Here is a 17694-nt window from a genome sequence, read left to right as displayed (position 1 = left end):
GAAATCCTGCGGTTGTGAAAGGCTTGTAAAAGTACAAGTGTGTCTTTTTCAATGCACATATTACGCACTTCTGCGATTGATGACTGCCAATACTTCACGCTAGCGTTCCACAGTTCAAACTCCTATCTCTGCAGATACCTACCACGTTTGGAAGGGCAAAACCCATAATTTTACCCCTTTTTCATGGTTCAAATGGACGTGCATGAAGTTTTCATGTTGTTTTCCTGAAATTTAGATTTCTTTATGAATTACAGTGTGTGGACATCACTGCCGGGGTTGCTTTTATTCCCCATCTCTGTTAACACAAACCTGGTGGCTTGCTGGATTACCTCCCAGGGCAGTTAAGAGTCCCCCGTCTTGGTGATGGTCTGGAGTCACATATCCGCTTGGATGGAGTGAGGACAGTAGGTTTTCTTCCCTGAAGGAGATGAGTGAATCAGATTTTTTTTAATGACAATCCAATAGCGTCTTTGTTACTGCGACCAGCTTTTTTATTTCCAGCTTCTTCAATTAGAGTATTGCTGAAAGAGAGAGACATTTTTGTTGTCAAATCTTTTTGCCTTTCACGCTTTAGAACATTGGCAAGAATACAATTTTAAACTAAATTCAAATTCTCAAACTGCCATGGTGGGATGTGAACTCTTGTGCTCTGGACAAGTCCAGTAACATCACAGCACTCCTGCTCTACTCACTAATCCTGTCCTAGTTGGTCCCTTGCCTGAGTTTAAACCAGAAAGTGTTGCACTCCTCACTGCAGACAGCTGTCTACACATCTGATGCACATGTGTCTCGTGCTCCTGAGGAACCCTCCGATATGTCGCCGAGCTCTAAACACACACAGCTCTGCTCGACTGTGACCAGCTGACTTGGCAGCACAGCAGCCAGTGTGCGAATGGCGACTGCTCCAGTGGACCGTTAATGCACTCGAGCATCAGCGCCTCCCTTCGTGGGGTTTAGCAGGAGCGGTAAGCTTCCTTTGCTTGTTATTACTGCAAACCTTCATCCCGGCAAACACCTGTCTGTGCATACAAGGTACATGTTGAAATTCTATTACATTGCTGATGGTTTTTACTGCAGGTTATTCTTCCATGTCTGGTGGCTCTGAGACAGCTGTCAGCGTGCAAGTGCGAATACAGTCTGGAAGTTGAGACAAGTGGTTAAAATTACAGAATTATGAGCTGTAAAAACACTGCAGATTGTTCACACTGAAGAATGACCCTGTCAGTGAGGAATTGACAGCATCCACATACCGGAAGGAGGAAGCAGCAAATGACTATTTGAAGCTGTGTTTTGGAGTTTCTCCCTGATGTCATAGCGACCTTTATTTGGCCATTTGTCAGAAACGCTGAAAGTTCGTTGAGATTTCTGTTCGTTCAACTTTTTCATATCGGCTGCAGCTGTGGTTTTACAGCGCTTTGTAATGTCAACTGGCCTGTTTAATCTATCGGGAAAGATGTGCCACAGTAAGTATCTCAACGAGCTTTGTTCTCTAAACCTCCAATTCCAATCAATATTACTTTCAGGGCCATTCATCAATACCGCACCAGGATGCAGCAGAACGTAATGAAACCCGGGTCTGTGACCCCCACATGGTGATGGGACCCGGGTCTGTGACCCCCCCACATGGTGATGGGACCCGGGTCTGTGACCCCCCACATGGTGATGGGACCCGGGTCTGTGACCCCCACACGGTGATGGGACCCGGGTCTGTGACCCCCACACGGTGATGGGACCCGGGTCTGTGACCCCCACACGGTGATGGGACCCGGGTCTGTGACCCCCCACATGGTGATGGGACCCGGGTCTGTGACTGTGACCCCCCACACGGTGATGGGACCCGGGTCTGTGACCCCCCACATGGTGATGGGACCCGGGTCTGTGACCCCCCACACGGTGATGGGACCCGGGTCTGTGACCCCCCACACGGTGATGGGACCCGGGTCTGTGACCCCCCACAAGGTGATGGGACCCGGGTCTGTGACCCCCACACGGTGATGGGACCCGGGTCTGTGACCCCCCACACGGTGATGGGACCCGGGTCTGTGACCCCCACACGGTGATGGGACCCGGGTCTGTGACCCCCCACATGGTGATGGGACCCGGGTCTGTGACTGTGACCCCCCACACGGTGATGGGACCCGGGTCTGTGACCCCCCACATGGTGATGGGACCCGGGTCTGTGACCCCCCACACGGTGATGGGACCCGGGTCTGTGACCCCCCACACGGTGATGGGACCCGGGTCTGTGACCCCCCACAAGGTGATGGGACCCGGGTCTGTGACCCCCCACATGGTGATGGGACCCGGGTCTGTGACCCCCCACACGGTGATGGGACCCGGGTCTGTGACTGTGACCCCCCACACGGTGATGGGACCCGGGTCTGTGACCCCCCACATGGTGATGGGACCCGGGTCTGTGACCCCCCACAAGGTGATGGGACCCGGGTCTGTGACCCCCCACATGGTGATGGGACCCGGGTCTGTGACCCCCACACGGTGATGGGACCCGGGTCTGTGACTGTGACCCGGGTCTGTGACCCCCACACGGTGATGGGACCCGGGTCTGTGACTGTGACCCGGGTCTGTGACCCCCACACGGTGATGGGACCCGGGTCTGTGACCCCCACGTGATGGGACCCGGGTCTGTGACCCCCACACGGTGTTGGGACCCGGGTCTGTGACCCCCACACGATGATGGGACCCGGGACTGTGACTGTGACCCCCACACGGTGATGGGACCCGGGACTGTGACTGTGACCCCCACACGATGATGGGACCCGGGACTGTGACTGTGACCCCCACACGGTGATGGGACCTGGGTCTGTGACCCCCACATGGTGATGAGACCTGGGTCTGTGTCTGTGACCCCCCCCCCCCCCACACACACACACGGTGATGGGCTCCAGGTCTGTGACTGTGACCCCCACACGATGAGGGGACCCGGGACTGTGACCCCCACATGGTGATGGGACCTGGGTCTGTGTCTGTGACCCCCCCCCCCCCCACACACACACACGGTGATGGGCTCCAGGTCTGTGTCTGTGACCCCCCCCCCCCCCCCCCACACACACACGGTGATGGGACCCGGGTCCGTGACCCCCACACGGAGATGTGACCTGGGTCTGTGACTGTGACCCCCACACGATGATGGGACCCGGGTCCGTGACCTCCACACGGTGATGGGACCTGGGTCTGTGACTGTGACCCCCACACGATGAGGGGACCCGGGACTGTGACCCCCACATGGTGATGGGACCCGGGTCTGTGTCTGTGACCCCCCCCCCCCACACACACACACGGTGATGGGCTCCAGGTCTGTGTCTGTGACCCCCCCCCCCCCCACACACACACACGGTGATGGGACCCGGGTCCGTGACCCCCACACGGAGATGGGACCTGGGTCTGTGACTCTGACCCCCACATGATGGTGGGACCCGGGACTGTGACTGTGACCCCCCCCCCCCCCCCACACACACACACGGTGATGGGACCCGGGTCTGTGACTGTGACCCCCACATGGTGATGGGACCCGGGTCTGTGACTGTGACCCCCCACACGATGATGGGACCCGGGACTGTGACTGTGACCCCCACACGGTGATGGGACCCGGGACTGTGACCCCCACACGATGATGGGACCTTGGTCTGTGACTGTGACCCCCACACGATGATGGGACCCGGGACTGTGACCCCCACACGGTGATGGGACCCGGGACTGTGACTGTGACCCCCACACGGTGATGGGACCCGGGACTGTGACTGTGACCCCCACACGATGATGGGACCCGGGACTGTGACCCCCACACGGAGATGGGACCCGGGTCTGTGTCTGTGACCCCCCCCCCCACACACACGGTGATGGGACCCGGGTCTGTGACTGTGACCCCCACACGGTGATGGGACCTGGGTCTGTGACTGTGACCCCCACACGGTGATGGGACCCGGGTCTGTGACTGTGACCCCCACACGGTGATGGGACCCGGGACTGTGACTGTGACCCCCACACGATGATGGGACCCGGGTCTGTGACCCCCACACGATGATGGGACCCGGGTCTGTGACTGGGACCCCCACACGGTGATGGGACCCGAGTCTGTGCCTGTGATCTCCACACGGTGATGGGACCCGGGTCTGTGCCTGTGATCTCCACACGGTGATGGGACCCGGGTCTGTGCCTGTGATCTCCACACGGTGATGGGACCCGAGTCTGTGCCTGTGATCTCCACACTGTGATGGGACCCGAGTCTGTGCCTGTGATCTCCACACGGTGATGGGACCCGGGTCTGTGCCTGTGATCTCCACACGGTGATGGGACCCGAGTCTGTGCCTGTGATCTCCACACTGTGATGGGACCCGGGTCTGTGCCTGTGATCTCCACACGGTGATGGGACCCGGGTCTGTGCCTGTGATCTCCACACTGTGATGGGACCCGAGTCTGTGCCTGTGATCTCCACACTGTGATGGGACCCGGGTCTGTGCCTGTGATCTCCACACGGTGATGGGACACGGGTCTGTGCCTGTGATCTCCACACGGTGATGGGACCCAGTCTGTGCCTGTGATCTCCACACGGTGATGGGACTCGGGTCTGTGCCTGTGATCTCCACACGGTGATGGGACACGGGTCTGTGCCTGTGATCTCCACACGGTGATGGGACCCGGGTCTGTGCCTGTGACCCCCACACTGTGATGGGACTCGGGTCTGTGCCTGTGATCTCCACACGGTGATGGGACCCGGGTCTGTGCCTGTGATCTCCACACGGTGATGGGACCCGGGTCTGTGCCTGTGATCTCCACACGGTGATGGGTCCCGGGTCTGTGCCTGTGATCTCCACACGGTGATGGGACCCGGGTCTGTGCCTGTGATCTCTACACGGTGATGGGACCCGGGTCTGTGCCTGTGATCTCCACACGGTGGTGGGACCCGGGTCTGTGCCTGTGATCTCCACACGGTGATGGGACCCGGGTCTGTGCCTGTGATCTCCACAGGGTGATGGGACCCGAGTCTGTGCCTGTGATCTCCACACGGTGATGGGACCCGGGTCTGTGCCTGTGATCTCCACACGGTGATGGGTCCCGGGTCTGTGCCTGTGATCTCCACACGGTGATGGGACCCGGGTCTGTGCCTGTGATCTCCACACGGTGATGGGACCCGGGTCTGTGCCTGTGATCTCCACACGGTGGTGGGACCCGGGTCTGTGCCTGTGATCTCCACACGGTGATGGGACCCGGGTTTGTGCCTGTGATCGCCACAGGGTGATGGGACCCGAGTCTGTGCCTGTGATTCCCCCACACTGTGATGGGACCCGAGTCTGTGCCTGTGATCTCCACACGGTGATGGGACCCGGGTCTGTGCCTGTGATCTCCACACGGTGATGGGACCCGGGTCTGTGCCTGTGATCTCCACACGGTGGTGGGACCCGGGTTTGTGCCTGTGATCTCCACACGGTGATGGGACCCGGGTCTGTGCCTGTGATCTCCACACGGTGATGGGACCCGGGTCTGTGCCTGTGATCTCCACACGGTGATGGGACCCGGGTCTGTGCCTGTGATCTCCACACGGTGATGGGACCCGGGTCTGTGCCTGTGATCTCCACACGGTGGTGGGACCCGGGTCTGTGCCTGTGATCTCCACACGGTGATGGGACCCGGGTCTGTGCCTGTGATCTCCACATGGTGATGGGACCCGGGTCTGTGCCTGTGATCTCCACACGGTGATGGGTCCCGGGTCTGTGCCTGTGATCTCCACACGGTGATGGGACCCGGGTCTGTGCCTGTGATCTCCACACGGTGATGGGACCCGGGTCTGTGCCTGTGATCTCCACACGGTGGTGGGACCCGGGTCTGTGCCTGTGATCTCCACACGGTGATGGGACCCGAGTCTGTGCCTGTGATCTCCACACTGTGATGGGACCCGGGTCTGTGCCTGTGATCTCCACACGGTGATGGGACCCGGGTCTGTGCCTGTGATCTCCACACGGTGATGGGTCCCGGGTCTGTGCCTGTGATCTCCACACGGTGATGGGACCCGGGTCTGTGCCTGTGATCTCCACACGGTGATGGGACCCGGGTCTGTGCCTGTGATCTCCACACGGTGGTGGGACCCGGGTCTGTGCCTGTGATCTCCACACGGTGATGGGACCCGGGTTTGTGCCTGTGATCTCCACAGGGTGATGGGACCCGAGTCTGTGCCTGTGATTCCCCCACACTGTGATGGGACCCGAGTCTGTGCCTGTGATCTCCACACGGTGATGGGACCCGGGTCTGTGCCTGTGATCTCCACACGGTGATGGGACCCGGGTCTGTGCCTGTGATCTCCACACGGTGATGGGACCCGGGTCTGTGCCTGTGATTCCCCCACACTGTGATGGGACCCGAGTCTGTGCCTGTGATCTCCACACGGTGATGGGACACGGGTCTGTGCCTGTGATCTCCACACGGTGATGGGACCCAGTCTGTGCCTGTGATCTCCACACGGTGATGGGACTCGGGTCTGTGCCTGTGATCTCCACACGGTGATGGGACCCGGGTCTGTGCCTGTGATCTCCACACGGTGGTGGGACCCGGGTCTGTGCCTGTGACCCCCACACTGTGATGGGACTCGGGTCTGTGCCTGTGATCTCCACACGGTGATGGGACCCGGGTCTGTGCCTGTGATCTCCACACGGTGATGGGACCCGGGTCTGTGCCTGTGATCTCCACACGGTGATGGGTCCCGGGTCTGTGCCTGTGATCTCCACACGGTGATGGGACCCGGGTCTGTGCCTGTGATCTCCACACGGTGATGGGACCCGGGTCTGTGCCTGTGATCTCCACACGGTGGTGGGACCCGGGTCTGTGCCTGTGATCTCCACACGGTGATGGGACCCGGGTCTGTGCCTGTGATCTCCACAGGGTGATGGGACCCGAGTCTGTGCCTGTGATCTCCACACGGTGATGGGACCCGGGTCTGTGCCTGTGATCTCCACACGGTGATGGGTCCCGGGTCTGTGCCTGTGATCTCCACACGGTGATGGGACCCGGGTCTGTGCCTGTGATCTCCACACGGTGGTGGGACCCGGGTCTGTGCCTGTGATCTCCACACGGTGATGGGACCCGGGTTTGTGCCTGTGATCGCCACAGGGTGATGGGACCCGAGTCTGTGCCTGTGATTCCCCCACACTGTGATGGGACCCGAGTCTGTGCCTGTGATCTCCACACGGTGATGGGACCCGGGTCTGTGCCTGTGATCTCCACACGGTGATGGGACCCGGGTCTGTGCCTGTGATCTCCACACGGTGGTGGGACCCGGGTCTGTGCCTGTGATCTCCACACGGTGATGGGACCCGGGTCTGTGCCTGTGATCTCCACACGGTGATGGGACCCGGGTCTGTGCCTGTGATCTCCACACGGTGATGGGACCCGGGTCTGTGCCTGTGATCTCCACACGGTGATGGGACCCGGGTCTGTGCCTGTGATCTCCACACTGTGACCCCCACACGGTGATGGGACCCGGGACTGTGACCCCCACACGATGATGGGACCTTGGTCTGTGACTGTGACCCCCACACGATGATGGGACCCGGGACTGTGACCCCCACACGGTGATGGGACCCGGGACTGTGACTGTGACCCCCACACGGTGATGGGACCCGGGTCTGTGACCCCCCACACGGTGATGGGACCCGGGTCTGTGACCCCCCACAAGGTGATGGGACCCGGGTCTGTGACCCCCACACGGTGATGGGACCCGGGTCTGTGACCCCCCACACGGTGATGGGACCCGGGTCTGTGACCCCCACACGGTGATGGGACCCGGGTCTGTGACCCCCCACATGGTGATGGGACCCGGGTCTGTGACTGTGACCCCCCACACGGTGATGGGACCCGGGTCTGTGACCCCCCACATGGTGATGGGACCCGGGTCTGTGACCCCCCACACGGTGATGGGACCCGGGTCTGTGACCCCCCACACGGTGATGGGACCCGGGTCTGTGACCCCCCACAAGGTGATGGGACCCGGGTCTGTGACCCCCCACATGGTGATGGGACCCGGGTCTGTGACCCCCCACACGGTGATGGGACCCGGGTCTGTGACTGTGACCCCCCACACGGTGATGGGACCCGGGTCTGTGACCCCCCACATGGTGATGGGACCCGGGTCTGTGACCCCCCACAAGGTGATGGGACCCGGGTCTGTGACCCCCCACATGGTGATGGGACCCGGGTCTGTGACCCCCACACGGTGATGGGACCCGGGTCTGTGACTGTGACCCGGGTCTGTGACCCCCACACGGTGATGGGACCCGGGTCTGTGACTGTGACCCGGGTCTGTGACCCCCACACGGTGATGGGACCCGGGTCTGTGACCCCCACGTGATGGGACCCGGGTCTGTGACCCCCACACGGTGTTGGGACCCGGGTCTGTGACCCCCACACGATGATGGGACCCGGGACTGTGACTGTGACCCCCACACGGTGATGGGACCCGGGACTGTGACTGTGACCCCCACACGATGATGGGACCCGGGACTGTGACTGTGACCCCCACACGGTGATGGGACCTGGGTCTGTGACCCCCACATGGTGATGAGACCTGGGTCTGTGTCTGTGACCCCCCCCCCCCCACACACACACACGGTGATGGGCTCCAGGTCTGTGACTGTGACCCCCACACGATGAGGGGACCCGGGACTGTGACCCCCACATGGTGATGGGACCTGGGTCTGTGTCTGTGACCCCCCCCCCCCCCACACACACACACGGTGATGGGCTCCAGGTCTGTGTCTGTGACCCCCCCCCCCCCCCCCCCACACACACACGGTGATGGGACCCGGGTCCGTGACCCCCACACGGAGATGTGACCTGGGTCTGTGACTGTGACCCCCACACGATGATGGGACCCGGGTCCGTGACCTCCACACGGTGATGGGACCTGGGTCTGTGACTGTGACCCCCACACGATGAGGGGACCCGGGACTGTGACCCCCACATGGTGATGGGACCCGGGTCTGTGTCTGTGACCCCCCCCCCCCACACACACACACGGTGATGGGCTCCAGGTCTGTGTCTGTGACCCCCCCCCCCCCCACACACACACACGGTGATGGGACCCGGGTCCGTGACCCCCACACGGAGATGGGACCTGGGTCTGTGACTCTGACCCCCACATGATGGTGGGACCCGGGACTGTGACTGTGACCCCCCCCCCCCCCCCACACACACACACGGTGATGGGACCCGGGTCTGTGACTGTGACCCCCACATGGTGATGGGACCCGGGTCTGTGACTGTGACCCCCCACACGATGATGGGACCCGGGACTGTGACTGTGACCCCCACACGGTGATGGGACCCGGGACTGTGACCCCCACACGATGATGGGACCTTGGTCTGTGACTGTGACCCCCACACGATGATGGGACCCGGGACTGTGACCCCCACACGGTGATGGGACCCGGGACTGTGACTGTGACCCCCACACGGTGATGGGACCCGGGACTGTGACTGTGACCCCCACACGATGATGGGACCCGGGACTGTGACCCCCACACGGAGATGGGACCCGGGTCTGTGTCTGTGACCCCCCCCCCCCACACACACGGTGATGGGACCCGGGTCTGTGACTGTGACCCCCACACGGTGATGGGACCTGGGTCTGTGACTGTGACCCCCACACGGTGATGGGACCCGGGTCTGTGACTGTGACCCCCACACGGTGATGGGACCCGGGACTGTGACTGTGACCCCCACACGATGATGGGACCCGGGTCTGTGACCCCCACACGATGATGGGACCCGGGTCTGTGACTGGGACCCCCACACGGTGATGGGACCCGAGTCTGTGCCTGTGATCTCCACACGGTGATGGGACCCGGGTCTGTGCCTGTGATCTCCACACGGTGATGGGACCCGGGTCTGTGCCTGTGATCTCCACACGGTGATGGGACCCGAGTCTGTGCCTGTGATCTCCACACTGTGATGGGACCCGAGTCTGTGCCTGTGATCTCCACACGGTGATGGGACCCGGGTCTGTGCCTGTGATCTCCACACGGTGATGGGACCCGAGTCTGTGCCTGTGATCTCCACACTGTGATGGGACCCGGGTCTGTGCCTGTGATCTCCACACGGTGATGGGACCCGGGTCTGTGCCTGTGATCTCCACACTGTGATGGGACCCGAGTCTGTGCCTGTGATCTCCACACTGTGATGGGACCCGGGTCTGTGCCTGTGATCTCCACACGGTGATGGGACACGGGTCTGTGCCTGTGATCTCCACACGGTGATGGGACCCAGTCTGTGCCTGTGATCTCCACACGGTGATGGGACTCGGGTCTGTGCCTGTGATCTCCACACGGTGATGGGACACGGGTCTGTGCCTGTGATCTCCACACGGTGATGGGACCCGGGTCTGTGCCTGTGACCCCCACACTGTGATGGGACTCGGGTCTGTGCCTGTGATCTCCACACGGTGATGGGACCCGGGTCTGTGCCTGTGATCTCCACACGGTGATGGGACCCGGGTCTGTGCCTGTGATCTCCACACGGTGATGGGTCCCGGGTCTGTGCCTGTGATCTCCACACGGTGATGGGACCCGGGTCTGTGCCTGTGATCTCTACACGGTGATGGGACCCGGGTCTGTGCCTGTGATCTCCACACGGTGGTGGGACCCGGGTCTGTGCCTGTGATCTCCACACGGTGATGGGACCCGGGTCTGTGCCTGTGATCTCCACAGGGTGATGGGACCCGAGTCTGTGCCTGTGATCTCCACACGGTGATGGGACCCGGGTCTGTGCCTGTGATCTCCACACGGTGATGGGTCCCGGGTCTGTGCCTGTGATCTCCACACGGTGATGGGACCCGGGTCTGTGCCTGTGATCTCCACACGGTGATGGGACCCGGGTCTGTGCCTGTGATCTCCACACGGTGGTGGGACCCGGGTCTGTGCCTGTGATCTCCACACGGTGATGGGACCCGGGTTTGTGCCTGTGATCGCCACAGGGTGATGGGACCCGAGTCTGTGCCTGTGATTCCCCCACACTGTGATGGGACCCGAGTCTGTGCCTGTGATCTCCACACGGTGATGGGACCCGGGTCTGTGCCTGTGATCTCCACACGGTGATGGGACCCGGGTCTGTGCCTGTGATCTCCACACGGTGGTGGGACCCGGGTTTGTGCCTGTGATCTCCACACGGTGATGGGACCCGGGTCTGTGCCTGTGATCTCCACACGGTGATGGGACCCGGGTCTGTGCCTGTGATCTCCACACGGTGATGGGACCCGGGTCTGTGCCTGTGATCTCCACACGGTGATGGGACCCGGGTCTGTGCCTGTGATCTCCACACGGTGGTGGGACCCGGGTCTGTGCCTGTGATCTCCACACGGTGATGGGACCCGGGTCTGTGCCTGTGATCTCCACATGGTGATGGGACCCGGGTCTGTGCCTGTGATCTCCACACGGTGATGGGTCCCGGGTCTGTGCCTGTGATCTCCACACGGTGATGGGACCCGGGTCTGTGCCTGTGATCTCCACACGGTGATGGGACCCGGGTCTGTGCCTGTGATCTCCACACGGTGGTGGGACCCGGGTCTGTGCCTGTGATCTCCACACGGTGATGGGACCCGAGTCTGTGCCTGTGATCTCCACACTGTGATGGGACCCGGGTCTGTGCCTGTGATCTCCACACGGTGATGGGACCCGGGTCTGTGCCTGTGATCTCCACACGGTGATGGGTCCCGGGTCTGTGCCTGTGATCTCCACACGGTGATGGGACCCGGGTCTGTGCCTGTGATCTCCACACGGTGATGGGACCCGGGTCTGTGCCTGTGATCTCCACACGGTGGTGGGACCCGGGTCTGTGCCTGTGATCTCCACACGGTGATGGGACCCGGGTTTGTGCCTGTGATCTCCACAGGGTGATGGGACCCGAGTCTGTGCCTGTGATTCCCCCACACTGTGATGGGACCCGAGTCTGTGCCTGTGATCTCCACACGGTGATGGGACCCGGGTCTGTGCCTGTGATCTCCACACGGTGATGGGACCCGGGTCTGTGCCTGTGATCTCCACACGGTGATGGGACCCGGGTCTGTGCCTGTGATTCCCCCACACTGTGATGGGACCCGAGTCTGTGCCTGTGATCTCCACACGGTGATGGGACACGGGTCTGTGCCTGTGATCTCCACACGGTGATGGGACCCAGTCTGTGCCTGTGATCTCCACACGGTGATGGGACTCGGGTCTGTGCCTGTGATCTCCACACGGTGATGGGACCCGGGTCTGTGCCTGTGATCTCCACACGGTGGTGGGACCCGGGTCTGTGCCTGTGACCCCCACACTGTGATGGGACTCGGGTCTGTGCCTGTGATCTCCACACGGTGATGGGACCCGGGTCTGTGCCTGTGATCTCCACACGGTGATGGGACCCGGGTCTGTGCCTGTGATCTCCACACGGTGATGGGTCCCGGGTCTGTGCCTGTGATCTCCACACGGTGATGGGACCCGGGTCTGTGCCTGTGATCTCCACACGGTGATGGGACCCGGGTCTGTGCCTGTGATCTCCACACGGTGGTGGGACCCGGGTCTGTGCCTGTGATCTCCACACGGTGATGGGACCCGGGTCTGTGCCTGTGATCTCCACAGGGTGATGGGACCCGAGTCTGTGCCTGTGATCTCCACACGGTGATGGGACCCGGGTCTGTGCCTGTGATCTCCACACGGTGATGGGTCCCGGGTCTGTGCCTGTGATCTCCACACGGTGATGGGACCCGGGTCTGTGCCTGTGATCTCCACACGGTGGTGGGACCCGGGTCTGTGCCTGTGATCTCCACACGGTGATGGGACCCGGGTTTGTGCCTGTGATCGCCACAGGGTGATGGGACCCGAGTCTGTGCCTGTGATTCCCCCACACTGTGATGGGACCCGAGTCTGTGCCTGTGATCTCCACACGGTGATGGGACCCGGGTCTGTGCCTGTGATCTCCACACGGTGATGGGACCCGGGTCTGTGCCTGTGATCTCCACACGGTGGTGGGACCCGGGTCTGTGCCTGTGATCTCCACACGGTGATGGGACCCGGGTCTGTGCCTGTGATCTCCACACGGTGATGGGACCCGGGTCTGTGCCTGTGATCTCCACACGGTGATGGGACCCGGGTCTGTGCCTGTGATCTCCACACGGTGATGGGACCCGGGTCTGTGCCTGTGATCTCCACACTGTGACCCCCACACGGTGATGGGACCCGGGACTGTGACCCCCACACGATGATGGGACCTTGGTCTGTGACTGTGACCCCCACACGATGATGGGACCCGGGACTGTGACCCCCACACGGTGATGGGACCCGGGACTGTGACTGTGACCCCCACACGGTGATGGGACCCGGGACTGTGACTGTGACCCCCACACGATGATGGGACCCGGGACTGTGACCCCCACACGGAGATGGGACCCGGGTCTGTGTCTGTGACCCCCCCCCCCACACACACGGTGATGGGACCCGGGTCTGTGACTGTGACCCCCACACGGTGATGGGACCTGGGTCTGTGACTGTGACCCCCACACGGTGATGGGACCCGGGTCTGTGACTGTGACCCCCACACGGTGATGGGACCCGGGACTGTGACTGTGACCCCCACACGATGATGGGACCCGGGTCTGTGACCCCCACACGATGATGGGACCCGGGTCTGTGACTGGGACCCCCACACGGTGATGGGACCCGAGTCTGTGCCTGTGATCTCCACACGGTGATGGGACCCGGGTCTGTGCCTGTGATCTCCACACGGTGATGGGACCCGGGTCTGTGCCTGTGATCTCCACACGGTGATGGGACCCGAGTCTGTGCCTGTGATCTCCACACTGTGATGGGACCCGAGTCTGTGCCTGTGATCTCCACACGGTGATGGGACCCGGGTCTGTGCCTGTGATCTCCACACGGTGATGGGACCCGAGTCTGTGCCTGTGATCTCCACACTGTGATGGGACCCGGGTCTGTGCCTGTGATCTCCACACGGTGATGGGACCCGGGTCTGTGCCTGTGATCTCCACACTGTGATGGGACCCGAGTCTGTGCCTGTGATCTCCACACTGTGATGGGACCCGGGTCTGTGCCTGTGATCTCCACACGGTGATGGGACACGGGTCTGTGCCTGTGATCTCCACACGGTGATGGGACCCAGTCTGTGCCTGTGATCTCCACACGGTGATGGGACTCGGGTCTGTGCCTGTGATCTCCACACGGTGATGGGACACGGGTCTGTGCCTGTGATCTCCACACGGTGATGGGACCCGGGTCTGTGCCTGTGACCCCCACACTGTGATGGGACTCGGGTCTGTGCCTGTGATCTCCACACGGTGATGGGACCCGGGTCTGTGCCTGTGATCTCCACACGGTGATGGGACCCGGGTCTGTGCCTGTGATCTCCACACGGTGATGGGTCCCGGGTCTGTGCCTGTGATCTCCACACGGTGATGGGACCCGGGTCTGTGCCTGTGATCTCCACACGGTGATGGGACCCGGGTCTGTGCCTGTGATCTCCACATGGTGGTGGGACCCGGGTCTGTGCCTGTGATCTCCACACGGTGATGGGACCCGGGTCTGTGCCTGTGATCTCCACAGGGTGATGGGACCCGAGTCTGTGCCTGTGATCTCCACACGGTGATGGGACCCGGGTCTGTGCCTGTGATCTCCACACGGTGATGGGTCCCGGGTCTGTGCCTGTGATCTCCACACGGTGATGGGACCCGGGTCTGTGCCTGTGATCTCCACACGGTGATGGGACCCGGGTCTGTGCCTGTGATCTCCACACGGTGGTGGGACCCGGGTCTGTGCCTGTGATCTCCACACGGTGATGGGACCCGGGTTTGTGCCTGTGATCGCCACAGGGTGATGGGACCCGAGTCTGTGCCTGTGATTCCCCCACACTGTGATGGGACCCGAGTCTGTGCCTGTGATCTCCACACGGTGATGGGACCCGGGTCTGTGCCTGTGATCTCCACACGGTGATGGGACCCGGGTCTGTGCCTGTGATCTCCACACGGTGGTGGGACCCGGGTCTGTGCCTGTGATCTCCACACGGTGATGGGACCCGGGTCTGTGCCTGTGATCTCCACACGGTGATGGGACCCGGGTCTGTGCCTGTGATCTCCACACGGTGATGGGACCCGGGTCTGTGCCTGTGATCTCCACACGGTGATGGGACCCGGGTCTGTGCCTGTGATCTCCACACGGTGGTGGGACCCGGGTCTGTGCCTGTGATCTCCACACGGTGATGGGACCCGGGTCTGTGCCTGTGATCTCCACACGGTGATGGGACCCGGGTCTGTGCCTGTGATCTCCACACGGTGATGGGTCCCGGGTCTGTGCCTGTGATCTCCACACGGTGATGGGACCCGGGTCTGTGCCTGTGATCTCCACACGGTGATGGGACCCGGGTCTGTGCCTGTGATCTCCACACGGTGGTGGGACCCGGGTCTGTGCCTGTGATCTCCACACGGTGATGGGACCCGAGTCTGTGCCTGTGATCTCCACACTGTGATGGGACCCGGGTCTGTGCCTGTGATCTCCACACGGTGATGGGACCCGGGTCTGTGCCTGTGATCTCCACACGGTGATGGGTCCCGGGTCTGTGCCTGTGATCTCCACACGGTGATGGGACCCGGGTCTGTGCCTGTGATCTCCACACGGTGATGGGACCCGGGTCTGTGCCTGTGATCTCCACACGGTGGTGGGACCCGGGTCTGTGCCTGTGATCTCCACACGGTGATGGGACCCGGGTTTGTGCCTGTGATCTCCACAGGGTGATGGGACCCGAGTCTGTGCCTGTGATTCCCCCACACTGTGATGGGACCCGAGTCTGTGCCTGTGATCTCCACACGGTGATGGGACCCGGGTCTGTGCCTGTGATCTCCACACGGTGATGGGACCCGGGTCTGTGCCTGTGATCTCCACACGGTGATGGGACCCGGGTCTGTGCCTGTGATTCCCCCACACTGTGATGGGACCCGAGTCTGTGCCTGTGATCTCCACACGGTGATGGGACACGGGTCTGTGCCTGTGATCTCCACACGGTGATGGGACCCAGTCTGTGCCTGTGATCTCCACACGGTGATGGGACTCGGGTCTGTGCCTGTGATCTCCACACGGTGATGGGACACGGGTCTGTGCCTGTGATCTCCACACGGTGATGGGACCCGGGTCTGTGCCTGTGACCCCCACACTGTGATGGGACTCGGGTCTGTGCCTGTGATCTCCACACGGTGATGGGACCCGGGTCTGTGCCTGTGATCTCCACACGGTGATGGGACCCGGGTCTGTGCCTGTGATCTCCAAACGGTGATGGGTCCCGGGTCTGTGCCTGTGATCTCCACACGGTGATGGGACCCGGGTCTGTGCCTGTGATCTCCACACGGTGATGGGACCCGGGTCTGTGCCTGTGATCTCCACACGGTGGTGGGACCCGGGTCTGTGCCTGTGATCTCCACACGGTGATGGGACCCGGGTCTGTGCCTGTGATCTCCACAGGGTGATGGGACCCGAGTCTGTGCCTGTGATCTCCACACGGTGATGGGACCCGGGTCTGTGCCTGTGATCTCCACACGGTGATGGGTCCCGGGTCTGTGCCTGTGATCTCCACACGGTGATGGGACCCGGGTCTGTGCCTGTGATCTCCACACGGTGGTGGGACCCGGGTCTGTGCCTGTGATCTCCACACGGTGATGGGACCCGGGTTTGTGCCTGTGATCGCCACAGGGTGATGGGACCCGAGTCTGTGCCTGTGATTCCCCCACACTGTGATGGGACCCGAGTCTGTGCCTGTGATCTCCACACGGTGATGGGACCCGGGTCTGTGCCTGTGATCTCCACACGGTGATGGGACCCGGGTCTGTGCCTGTGATCTCCACACGGTGGTGGGACCCGGGTCTGTGCCTGTGATCTCCACACGGTGATGGGACCCGGGTCTGTGCCTGTGATCTCCACACGGTGATGGGACCCGGGTCTGTGCCTGTGATCTCCACACGGTGATGGGACCCGGGTCTGTGCCTGTGATCTCCACACGGTGATGGGACCCGGGTCTGTGCCTGTGATCTCCACACGGTGATGGGACCCGGGTCTGTGCCTGTGATCTCCACACGGTGATGGGACCCGGGTCTGTGCCTGTGATCTCCACACGGTGGTGGGACCCGGGTCTGTGCCTGTGATCTCCACACGGTGATGGGACCCGGGTCTGTGCCTGTGATCTCCACACGGTGATGGGACCCGGGTCTGTGCCTGTGATCTCCACACGGTGATGGGTCCCGGGTCTGTGCCTGTGATCTCCACACGGTGATGGGACCCGGGTCTGTGCCTGTGATCTCCACACGGTGATGGGACCCGGGTCTGTGCCTGTGATCTCCACACGGTGGTGGGACCCGGGTCTGTGCCTGTGATCTCCACACGGTGATGGGACCCGAGTCTGTGCCTGTGATCTCCACACTGTGATGGGACCCGGGTCTGTGCCTGTGATCTCCACACGGCGATGGGACCCGGGTCTGTGCCTGTGATCTCCACACGGTGATGGGTCCCGGGTCTGTGCCTGTGATCTCCACACGGTGATGGGACCCGGGTCTGTGCCTGTGATCTCCACACGGTGATGGGACCCGGGTCTGTGCCTGTGATCTCCACACGGTGGTGGGACCCGGGTCTGTGCCTGTGATCTCCACACGGTGATGGGACCCGG

At 62.1% G+C, this 17694-nt stretch overlaps 1 long non-coding RNA gene across 1 annotated transcript in view; it reads left to right on the top strand.

The window, feature by feature from the left end:
* The first annotated feature begins 1341 nt into the window (after positions 1 to 1341).
* The window catches only part of LOC140393364 (uncharacterized), a 29527-nt gene continuing 13174 nt past the window's right edge, over positions 1342 to 17694 (top strand). Inside the window, exon 1 of the long non-coding RNA XR_011935581.1 lies at positions 1342 to 1463. This is a non-coding gene — a long non-coding RNA (uncharacterized lncRNA). The remainder of the gene's footprint in view (positions 1464 to 17694) is intronic.

Source organism: Scyliorhinus torazame, chromosome 16 (assembly GCF_047496885.1).
Source record: "Scyliorhinus torazame isolate Kashiwa2021f chromosome 16, sScyTor2.1, whole genome shotgun sequence".
Lineage (NCBI taxonomy): Eukaryota > Metazoa > Chordata > Chondrichthyes > Carcharhiniformes > Scyliorhinidae > Scyliorhinus > Scyliorhinus torazame.
Note: the sequence above shows the minus strand (reverse complement) of the source record. Positions and strands in the feature narration are given on the sequence as shown.